The sequence below is a fragment of the Enhydra lutris genome, unplaced genomic scaffold (genome assembly GCF_002288905.1).
Source record: "Enhydra lutris kenyoni isolate GAN:26980312 unplaced genomic scaffold, ASM228890v2 scaffoldscaffold1, whole genome shotgun sequence".
In the NCBI taxonomy this organism is placed as follows: Eukaryota; Metazoa; Chordata; class Mammalia; order Carnivora; family Mustelidae; genus Enhydra; species Enhydra lutris.
The window spans coordinates 66570850-66582543 of NW_019154085.1; positions in this window are offsets into that span (position 1 = coordinate 66570850).

The following is an 11694-nucleotide window of genomic DNA, read 5'->3' on the forward strand; positions in this document are numbered from 1 at the left end:
CTCTCTCTCTCTCTCTCTCTCAAATAAATAAATAAATAATCTTAAAAAAAAAAAAAGACAATATTCACAATGGAGTACTATAGAGCCATAAAACTTGAGGAAGCTCCAAAGAGAGATTAAGGAAAACACAGAAACACACACATAAACGACACAAAAACAAGGTACAGAACTGTGAATATAGGATACTATCAGCTGTATAAGAAAAGGAAAAAGGCATAAATATTTGCTAGTGCATTTATAGAACGTTTCAAGAAGGAAATACAAGAAAGTAATGAATTTATTTAGTTATTTTTTGCCTCAGGGGAAAGAAACATGATAGCTAGGTGCATTTTATATTTGTTGCTCCTTAAAGTCACGAAATAATGGCTGACTGAAAATTCAAAGCAGAAATCATATGTCTCAAAGTCTTATTAAGTAGGTACACCTCTTTGAAATCAAATTTGTTAGTAGATGGGTTATCAATCAGTCATTTACTCGATCAAAATGCATTCACACTTATTTAGTCACATAAATTAAGGTGATTGTTAAAATTTGACTTATAAAAGACTTAGTTCTCATTTGAATAAATCTGCATATAATTGAGTACCTACATGAGATTTTCAAATAAATAGAGTAAAAACATAGGTGCATGAAGAGTTACACTATATGGCAAGTTTCATCATGAAAAGTTACCTGCTTAGTCTCACGTGTTCAGAAACTTTTCATTGAGAGCCTCCTCTGTGCCCCACCCTGCTCTAAACTCAGAAAACAGAGTAGAGCAAGACACTGTCCCTGTTCTTTTCCTTCTTTTTAAAAAAATTCTATTTATTTGAAAAAGAGAGAACAGGAATGGGCGGGTGGAGGGGGGGGGGCTCCCTGCTCAGTGGAGAGCCCGCCTCTCTCTCTCCCTCTGCCTGCTGCTCTGCCTACTTGTGCTCTCTCTATCTCTCTGTCACATAAATAAATAAAATCTTTTTAAAAAGTAAATAAATACAGAGAGCAAACTGGTGTTTGCCAGTGGTAAGGAGGCATAAAGGGACCCCTGGTGCACTGTTGGTTGGACTGTAAATTGGTATAGCCACTGTGGAAAACAGTATGGAAGGTCCTCAAAATAAATAAATAAATAAATAAATAAATAAATAAATAAATAAATAGAACTATAATATGATCCAGCAATCCCACTTCAAATCCCAAAGGAAATGAAAACACTATGTCAAAGACGCATCAGCACCCCAATGTTCACAGCAGCATTATTTACAATAGCCAAGACATAGAAACAACCTAAGTGTCCATCAGAGATGAATGGATAAAGAAAATGTGGTATACATATTATTCGGACATAAAAAAGAGGGACATTCTGCTATTTGCAAAAACATGGATAGAACTTGAGGCCATCATATTAAGAGAAACAAGTCAAAGAAAAACAAATACTGTGTGATCTCACTTATATGTAGAATCTAAAAAACAATCAGACAAAAAAAAACCCCAAAAACCTCAAACTCAGAGAAAAAGAGATCACATATGTGGTTACCCTGAGGCAAGGGATAGGAGTGGGTGGATGGTTGGATGAAGATGATCAAAAGGTACAAATTTCCAGTTGTAAGATAAGTAGGTACTAAGGATGTAATCTACAACATGATGACTATTGTTAACACTGCTGTGTGATATGGAGGAAAGTTGCTAAGAGTAGATTGTAAGAGTTCTTACCACAAGGGAAAAAAATGTTTTACTTTTCTTTTGTATCTATATGAGATGATGAGTGTGTTAATTAAACTTAAGTGGTTATCATTTCATCATATACATAAGTCAAATCATGATGTTGTCTACCTTAGACTTATACATACAGTACTGTATGTCAATTATGTCTCAATAAAACAGGAAAAAAAGACCAGGTGGTGACCAATGTTATGTTAAAAAATGAGGATAAAGTAGATGGAGTGGAGTCATTGTGAGGGAGTACTGTTTATATAGGGTGATTAGCAAAGGCCTCTGATAAGATGACATTTGTGCTGAAGTCTGAAGGAAGACCAGAACCCTAGAAACAGCAAGCGCAAAGGCCCTGAGGCCCCTGTACTGCGAGATCTTCTGTATATTTGTTATCCAAAAGGATTTATCGTAGGCTTAGTTAATTCTTTCAGAATATTTTACATATACAGAATCGAGAAACAATTATATTAATAAATGCATATACTCATTAAGCAATCAATTCATAAGAAATGCAGAGGGTGAATTTTCATGAGAAAAATTCATTTTGCAAATTAATCTGCAATTTAGGATTTTACAAAGTCTATAGGCTGACTCACATGTCTACACTTAATCTTCCACAACGATACTCCTAAAGTCCTAAAATTATTGATTAAATTCTCTATATTTTTGTCAGTGGCCCTTTCTAGTGCTCTGAGTCTAAGAACTAGAACAAACCTCTTTACATCTTCTGTGAGTCTCCCAAAGTTTACTTTATCCAGAGACAAGAGAGGAAGAATCCTTCAAGTTGGTAACTCTCAGCTCTGTTTTTAGAGTAAACATAACCAGTTAATGAAAACAGGCAATGTGCGTGCTCTGAGTGTTATTTTAAGGGAATCAATAGAGGAGGGAGGGATGGGGGAAAACCAGAAGAGATCAAAAGGTTATTAAACAACTCAGAATTAAAAATAATAAGCTTTTGAAAAAGTTTCAAGCCAGTGTATCCTGTTTTTTTCCTGTCTACCTTCAATAAAGAAATGGTCATTAGAGTGAAGATAAATATAACTAGACTCCAAGCTTTCCTGAAGCAGAAGGCAGAGCCTGTTTTGTTTACTTTTATATCTTCAGGGGCAAGTACCTGGTAGGCTCACTATGTATACCTGTGGGATTAATAATTGATGTTCAACTGAGTAGTAGTAACCATGATTTTTCTATACTGCCTGGCTCAAGCTTATATATGGGTTTCTTATTATTTTTCCAAGGTCTGCCCACAAAACAAAACAAAACAAAACAAAAACAAAAACAAAACAAAAAAAATCCCAAGAAGATGAAATGGAGAATTTCAGGTCTGGCCCCATAGTCACAGAAAATGAGAGAGTGCCTAACTGTGGGCATCACAAGAATTTCAAGGCCCAGAACATGGAAGTTAGGCCCCAGATGGCTTAGCTCACTGAGCCTCAGAATGATGACCTTACGAGGTGGTGGTCTAAACTGTTTCTGGGACTATAGAAGGCAGAGAATCTGTCATTGTATATTCCTTTGACTTGGGGGATAACCTGTTGTGCAGAATTGCCAAGAGATGCAAACTTTGGGTGCACTCTGAGAAATGCAAGGGAGGTGATGGGAAGCCACATTCACCCACCTGCATCTGTATCTCATTTTTATCCTTTGCTTTGCTTTTAGCTCGTTCAGAACTAACTCAAAGTAATATAAACTTGAATTCAAGACAAGTCTTTATTCTCTCCATTCCCCAAACCTAGACCAAATCCCATGGGATAACCTGTTGTGCAGAATTGCCAAGAGATGCAAACTTTGGGTGCACTCTGAGAAACGCAAGGGAGGTGATGGGAAGCCACATGTGATCTTTTGATCTCTTGAGTTCACTGGCTCCCTACAGCCTTTCAAGTGAAATAAGTATTCCTCTCACATTCTGTAGACTTCCAAGCCAGAATGAGAGATACTTGTTTTTTCTTTTGCCACCCATTGTCACTCAACATATTCTTTCTACTTTCTTCAAAAGCCCTGGCTCCTTGTTCTACAGTTGAATGATCTCCCAGTCATGCCCACCCCTTCACTGAAGATTTGACATCTGATCAATGTCTTCCTCTTCATCCCTACTCTTACCATTTTTATCCATCCTACACCCTGGGTTCTCCAATCCAATGACGCCACTACTTTTTTTTTTTTTAACTGTTTATTTATACCTCTCTTGTCTTACTCTCTCCCTTATCTTTGATACCCACGTCCTTCATTAAAAAAACAACTTAGATTAAAAAGTGGATTTTTTTTTAAAGATCTTATTTACTTACCCTAGAGAAGAGGGGGGTTGGAGGGGCAGATAGAGAGAGAGAGAGAGAATCCCAAGTAGACTGAATGCTGAGAGTGGAGCTCACATGGGGCTCAATCTCATGACCCCAAGATCATGACCTGAGCTGAAATCAAGAGTCAGATGCTTGACCAGTTGAGCTATGCAGGCGCTCCCAACTCTACTTCTTTTATGCTTACCTCCCTGCTGAGTATAATTCTACACCTTCACTAGGCCTGCAGCACAGTAGCTGAACACTAGAGCTGCTGTGGCTTCAATTTATGATCACAAAGTTGAAATAAGCATTCAACATCTGCTCAATAACTGTATAACATTTTTCTAGCATGGTTAATATTTCACTCTCTCAGTCAACTGTTCTATATTTTCCTTTTTATCCCTAGAAGTTCCAACCATCCCTGGAGCACCTGGGCAGCTCAGTTAAGTGGCCAACTCTTGATTTTGGCTCAGGTCCTGATCTCAGGGTCGTGAGATTGGGCTTTGTGTTCATTTCAGAGTCCGATTGAGATTCTCTCTCTCCCTCTCCCTCTACCCCCTCCCCCTGCTCACATGGGCGTGCTAAATAAATAAATAAATAAATAAAATCTTAAAAAAAAAGATAGAAATTCCAACTATCCCAAACTATCAGATAATGATCTATCACATACTTTACTGAGTAAAACATAACAGCTAAATAGGGACTCTGACCACCAACTCTTTCAGTATCTTACGCAATATTTTCTATCTTCCTACTTGTTACAATACAAGTGCTATTGCTCTATCGAAAGCTGGTCCCCTCATGTTCTGGATCCTGTCTTCTCTTTCTCAAGGACATCATTCTTGGAATTGTCCCCACTCATGGATCATCAATTTCTCCCTTTCTTATTATGGAATATACCATCCTCAAAGGTAAAATATCATCTTTTAAAAAAAAATTCCATTGTTATAAAAAGTCCTGACTTGACCCTAGATCTCCTTCAGGAGCAGCCCATTTCTTTGTTCCCCTTCACAGCAAACGCTCTGCAAGTTGTCATTTCTTCTCTTTTTCCAGTTCTTCAACTCCCATCATTGTTAGAACCCACTCTGGAGCTTCTATTCCCATCACATCACATCACTAAAACTACTAGTATCGGGCCATCTATAACTTTCATGTTGCCAGATTCAATAGACACTTCTCTGTCCTCATTTTACCCAAGGCCTTGTACACACGGATCAGTTCAGCAGGCCCAGGGGCCAGTTACCATCTCAGATGGTGCTAATTAGGGGTATCCTTAGCACTGTTGGACTTGCTTTGGGGAACCTAATCTCAAAACTTGTAGGCAGACTAAATGGTTACTCTTAAAGAATGTTAAGAAACTGGGCTCCTGGGTGGCTCAGTCGGTTAAGCATCTGCTTTCAGCTCAGGTCATGATCTCAGGGCCCTGGGATCAAGTCCACGGAGCCTGCTTCTCCCTCTTCCTCTGCCTACTGTTCCTTCTGCTTGTGCTTTCTCTCTCTCTGTCAAATAAATAAATAAAAATCTCAAAAAAAAAAAAAAAAGAATATCAAAAAACCAACTCATTACTCTGGAAACTGGCAAAGAGAAGAAAAATCAAGCATATATCCTGCCTTTCCTGTTTGAGCTTCTCATCAAGGAAACCCAAACATGAATGTGGTAATTTTTTTTTTTACTAGAGGAATTCCAGCTAATAAGTGAAGAAGGAATGATAATCACCATTTTGCCATCTTAATGAAATAATTGGTCTGGTTAATGATCATCAACAGCTGCTAAATCATTAGGTGAGAAGCTGATGGGGAACTTAATGATGATGGAGCAGGCTGACAATACTTGAGCTGGGTGATTGATTTTAATATTGCAAAAAGGAGACTAACAGACCTTACATACCTTCTAATGTGATGAATAAGAGTACAGCATAACCTCTGGAGTGTTCCTTCCAAAGTTTTTAGCCAGATTCTTATCAAGCCTCTAGATCTAATATTTGGTTTATAGGAAATACAGGGAAAAGAGGAACATTTAATTAATTAATTAATTTATTTATTAAGATTTTATTTATTTATTTGAGAGAGAGAGTGAGGGAGCATGAGCAGGGGGAGGGGCAGAGGGAAAGGGAGAAGCAGACTCCCCACTAAGCAGAGAGCCACTGCTGGGACTCAGTCCCAGGACTCCAGGATCATGACCTGAGCTGAAAGCAAACGCCCAATGAACTGAGCCACCCAGGTAAGCCTCAGATAAATAGATTAAAAGAAATCTAAGAGGCATATCAACGATGCAATATGTGAATAGCATTTGGAGCCTGATTTGAATAAAGGAACTGAAAATATATTTATGAGACAATCGAAGAAATTTGGATACAGACTGCATATTGATGATATTAAATAATTTTTGTTATATTTTATTTTTTGAGCATGCTAATGGTAAAAATGTTTATTTATATATATATATATATATTTTTTTTTTTAAGATTTTATTTACTTATTTGACAGAGAGAGACACAGTGAGAGAGGGAACACAAGCAGAGGGAGTGGGAGAGGGAGAAGTAGGCTTCCCACTGAGCAGGAGCAGGCAGCCTGATGCAAGGCTCAACCCCAGGACCCTATAATTGTAACCTGAGCTCAAGGCAGACTCAACCACTGAGCCACCCAGCGGCCCCAAGGTGGTTATTTTTTAAGTCCTCATTCTTAAAGATACAGATGTAAGACTTAATGGATAAAATCATGATGTCTGGCATTTGCTCGACAAATAGTGAGGGGTTTTGGAGAAGTGGGTGGCCTAAAGATATAGCAAAATTGATCATATGGTTATAAATACAGAAACTGAATGATGGGTATTTGGGGAGTTATTATACTATTCTTTCTAATTCTGGAGTGTGCTTGAAAATTTCTGTGGTATGGTGCACCTGGGTGGCTCAGTTGGTTAAGCATCTGCCTTCAGCTCCGGGATCATGACTCCAGGGTCCTGGAGCCTTGAGTCTAGTCCAGCTCTGCTCAGCGGGAGTCTGCTTCTCCCTCTGCCTCTGCCTGCCGCTCCCTCTGCTGTGCTCTCTCTCTCTCTGTCAAATAAATAAAATCTTTAAAAGAAGAAAAAATTTTTTTACCACATTCCTGTGGTAAAAATGAAAACAAACAAACCAAAATGAAAAGCAGAAAACAAAACACTTGCAACTCTGAGCTCTCTTCTTGAGAATTGTTTCCAAACCCTACAAATGGTTTATTAGTAACACCTTTACAATACAATACTCCATTTGATTTCTTTCGTTTGGGTCCCTTGATTCTCTCACAATTCCCCATGGTTCTTTAGAGTTAATTTATTTCTTCATTTCTGATTTTAAATGAGTAGGCTAGAACTCCCAGAACTAGGTCCCTTGGGATTTTTCTGCTAATTGCTGTTATGCTCCCCAGTGTGTGGATTAGAGCAGTCCTCCCAGTAGGAAGCGCTGGCCTCAAAGTATGATTTCAGTTTGTGTGTTGTGAGAAGATCCCCCAGATTCTTTCATTTCATTCATTAATCTAGATCCATTAAACAGTAGCTCTCCATTCTTCTCTCTTCCAGCCCATGGCAACCACCATTACACTTCCTGTCTTTCTGATTTTGACTACTCTAAGTACCTCATATAAGTGGAATCCTATAATATTTGTGTTTTTTATGACCAGCTTATTTGTCTGAGGATAATGGCCTCAGGTTTCATCCATGCATTACCATACTGCATAATTTCCTTCCTTTTAAAGGCTGAATTCCACTGTATGTGTTGAATTCCACTGTAAGTATTGAATTTAATCCCACTGTACCACCTTTTATACCACATTTTGCTTTTCCATTAATCAGTCAATAGATTGACTAGTCAATAGACAATATAACTCATTTTGTCTATTATGAATGATGCTGCTATGAACATGAGTGTACTACCTGGGTTTTTAAAGTGGCTAATTTCACTTACTCTCTTTTAAGACATTTCTTTCCATATTTGGATAGCCTTTCTAGAGCTAGCCATGGTAACAATCTTCAATAAATGGTGCTAAACACTTGATTTTCTATCCATATAAGAAAAAAAAAAAAAACCCAAAACAAAAACCCCTGTCATCTACCTTATACTGTATCCCAAAATTAATTTGAGGTGAATCACAGAATTAAATGTCAGAAGAAGAAAATGAAGCTTCTAAAAGAAATCAGGGGAGAATATTTTGGGACTTTGGGGTAGGCAATGATTTCATAAACACAATATAAAATGTAGTAATCATCCAGAAACACTAACAGGAGAGTGAAAAAGCAAGCCGTGGCCCCACGGAAGATATTCACAGTACATATATCTGACACAGGACTTGTATCTGGATTATATAAACAAACTCTTAAACATCCACTTTTTAAAAAAGACATAACATAACTTTAAAAATGAACAAAAGAGGGCGCCTGGGTGGCTCAGAGGGTTAAAGCCTCTGCCTTCAGCTCAGGTCATGATCCCAGGGTCCTGGGATGGAGCCCCGCATCATCGGGCTCTCTGCTCAGCAGGGAGCCTGCTTCCTCCTCTCTCCCTGCCTGCTTCTCTGCCTACTTGTGATCTCTGTCTGTCCAATAAATAAATTTAAAAAAAAAATGAACAAAACATTTGGAAAGACATTTCACAAAGGACGATGTTCGAATGGAAAGTAGCACATAAAAAGGTGCTTAACATTGTAAATCACCAAGGAAATGCAAATTTCAGGCACAATGAGATACCATCACACGATTGTTAGAATGGCCGAAATTAAAAATAACGACAGTGTACTTCCTGGAATGTTCAGTAGATACATTGTTGGTTCATGTGAAAATGATATGACCACTTTGGAAAGCCATTTGGCAGTGCATTTCAAAGCTAAACACACACCTGCCCTGTGACCCAGGTTTTTCACTCATAGCTCTACACCTAACATCTACCCAAAGACATGCACAAGAGCATCTGAGCAGCTTTATTCATCATAGCCAAATGCCCATCAAGAGAAGAATGGATAAATTGTGATATATTCATACACCACATATACTGTATACATGCATGATTCCAGTTATGTTGCCTTCTAGAACAGGCAAACCTCATCTATGATCGTTACTACCTCACCTATGATCGTTACTTTTTTTTTTAAGATTTTATTTATTTATTTGACAGAGTGAGAGAAATCACAAGTAGGCAGAGAGGCAGGCAGAAGCAGACTCCCTGCTGAGCAGAGAGTCTGGTGCAGTCTCCATCACAGGACCCTGGGATCATGACCTGAGCTGAAGGCAGAAGCTTTAACCTACTGAGCCACTCAGGCGCCCCGTACTCTTCCTTTTTTAAAAAAATTTTTATTTAATCTCTACACCCAACATGGGTCTCAAACTTACCACCCAGAGATCAAGAGTTGCATGCTCTACTGACTGAGCCAGCCAGTCAGAAAGGGAGAGAGAGCGCTTGGTTTAGCGGCAAAAAGCTGGGGCAGTGGGTGGTGAAGGGGCAGAGGGAGAGAATCAGCACACAGCAGGGAGTGCGGAGCCCAAGGTGGGGCTTGAAGCCACTGAGATAAGACCTGAGCCCAAATCAAGAGTTGGGCGATCAATCTATTGAGCCACCCAGGTGTCCCTATAGCTTTTATTTCTGATTGGCCATGGACTTGGTTAAAAATCAGGGGTGATTTTATTATTATAGAGTAAAAGGAGATCCAATATTGGAGGATAAGTAATAGTTTAGGCCATAATGACAAAGGTGGTTAGGCTGCAGTCCTTCTCAGCAGAATTTGCTCAGTTAATTACTCCTTCCTTTTAACAATCTCCCCTTTTAGCATTTATGGCACCATATTTTTCTAGAACATCTCAGGCTGTGCTTAGTCTAGCTCCTGTACAGGCTTCTCTTTCTTTATCCAATATCCAAAAAATTGGATTGCTAGAGTTTCAGTCTTGGGCCCTCTTGTCTTCACTGTCTATATCTAAGAGAGCTCATCCAATGCTGTGACTTTAAATGCCTTCTATTTGCTAATAACTCCACAATTTGTATCTCCAATCCTGACTTCTCCCCTATGTTCCAAATGCATTTACCAATTGTCTACTTGACATCTCTACCTGGAGGCCTAATAATTAATTCCAAATAGAGTAAGTCTGAATGTTAAAAATAGAATAATAGCATTATCCTAGATTGTTCTCAAAATGGGTGGAGGGGCACAGGAGGAGCAGTAATCACCTCCTAGTGTTTAGAAATGTGGCTGAGGGTGCCTGGGTGGCTCAGTGGGTTAAGCCTCTTCCTTCAGCTCAGGTCCTGATCTCAGGGTCCTGGGATCAAGGCCTGCATCAGGCTCTCTGCTCAGCAGGGGGCCTGCTTCCTTCTCTCTCTGCCTGCCTCTCTGCCTGCTTGTGATCTCTCTCTCTCTGTCAAATAAATCAATAAAATCTTAAAAAAAAAATGTGGGTGGGATTTTTCATAGTCACATGGCTTGGGATGCTACCAACATTTCTTCTACATTTTTTTTTTTAAGATTTTATTTATTTGACAGAGAGAGATCACAAGCAGAGAGCCTGATGCAGGGCTTGATCACAGGACCCTGAGATCATGACCTGAGCTGAAGGCAGAGGCTTAACCCACTGAGCCACCCAGGTGCCCTAACATTTTTTTTTTTTAACTCAGCATTATGTTTGTGAATATCATTAGTGCTGAAGAATGTAGATCTAGTTTCTTTTATCACTGTGTAGTTTATTATTTCTTTCTTTAATTACAGCACAATTCAGTTACCCATTCATTTTTAGTGGAGATTTAGCTGATTTTCAGTTTTTTGTATTTACATACCATTCAGCTATAAGTATTCTTGCGTATGGTTTATTGTGCACAGATGTGAAAATTTCCCTAGAATATATTTTTAGGAGTGGACTTTGTAGCCATCAGTTACACATATCATACACTGTAGCAGATATTACCAAATTGCTCTCTAAAGTGATTATATTACATTTATACCCAGAGAGATGGTCTTTCAGTATGTTATCCTATAAAGTTAAACTATGAAAGAGATGGATATCAGCCTGAAAGTCTTCCTGGTGCTTTATCTGAAAAAATGAAGCTACCTAGTGTGCAGCCAGGAATCCATTTTCCCCAAAGGGTGGTGGCTGCATGGAGCTTGGCCCCATGAGAGGGGAGGGGAAGGGGAGGGAGGAGATGGAGGGGTCAGGAAAGAGGGGTGGGGGGGGAGGGAAAGGGGAAGGAGGAAAAGAGGGGGAGAGAGGGAGGGGGTAGGGGAAGGGAGAGGAGGGGAGGGAAAGGGTGAGTAAATAGGATGGGAACACTAATAAATGTTTTCCAGTAAGTGAGGTTTCTTGTAGTAGAATGTATGTTTCCGCTGTTCTACCCAGACACTGTAGGGCATAAATGAGCAGTTACGTTTGTTTAGGTGCCACTGTTTCTAGGCAGGATCTGGATCTTCTTTTTATTCCTAGTGCTAAGCTCTATACCAGGACATTAGTAGGGGTGTAATAGTTTGCTGAATGGATGAGTGGGAGTACTCTGACATACATTTGATGTGGTTATTTTTTTTTTAAATTTTATTTATTATTTGACAGAGAGAGACACAGCGAGTTAGGGAACACAAGCAGGGGGAGTGGGAGAGGGAGAAGCAGGCTTCCAGCTGAGCAAAGAGCCCGATGTGGGGCTTGATGTGGGGCTCAATCCCAGGACTCTGGGCTCATGACCTGAGCTGAAGGCAGAGGCTTAAGGACTGAGCCACCCAGGCGACCCTTGATGTGTGTG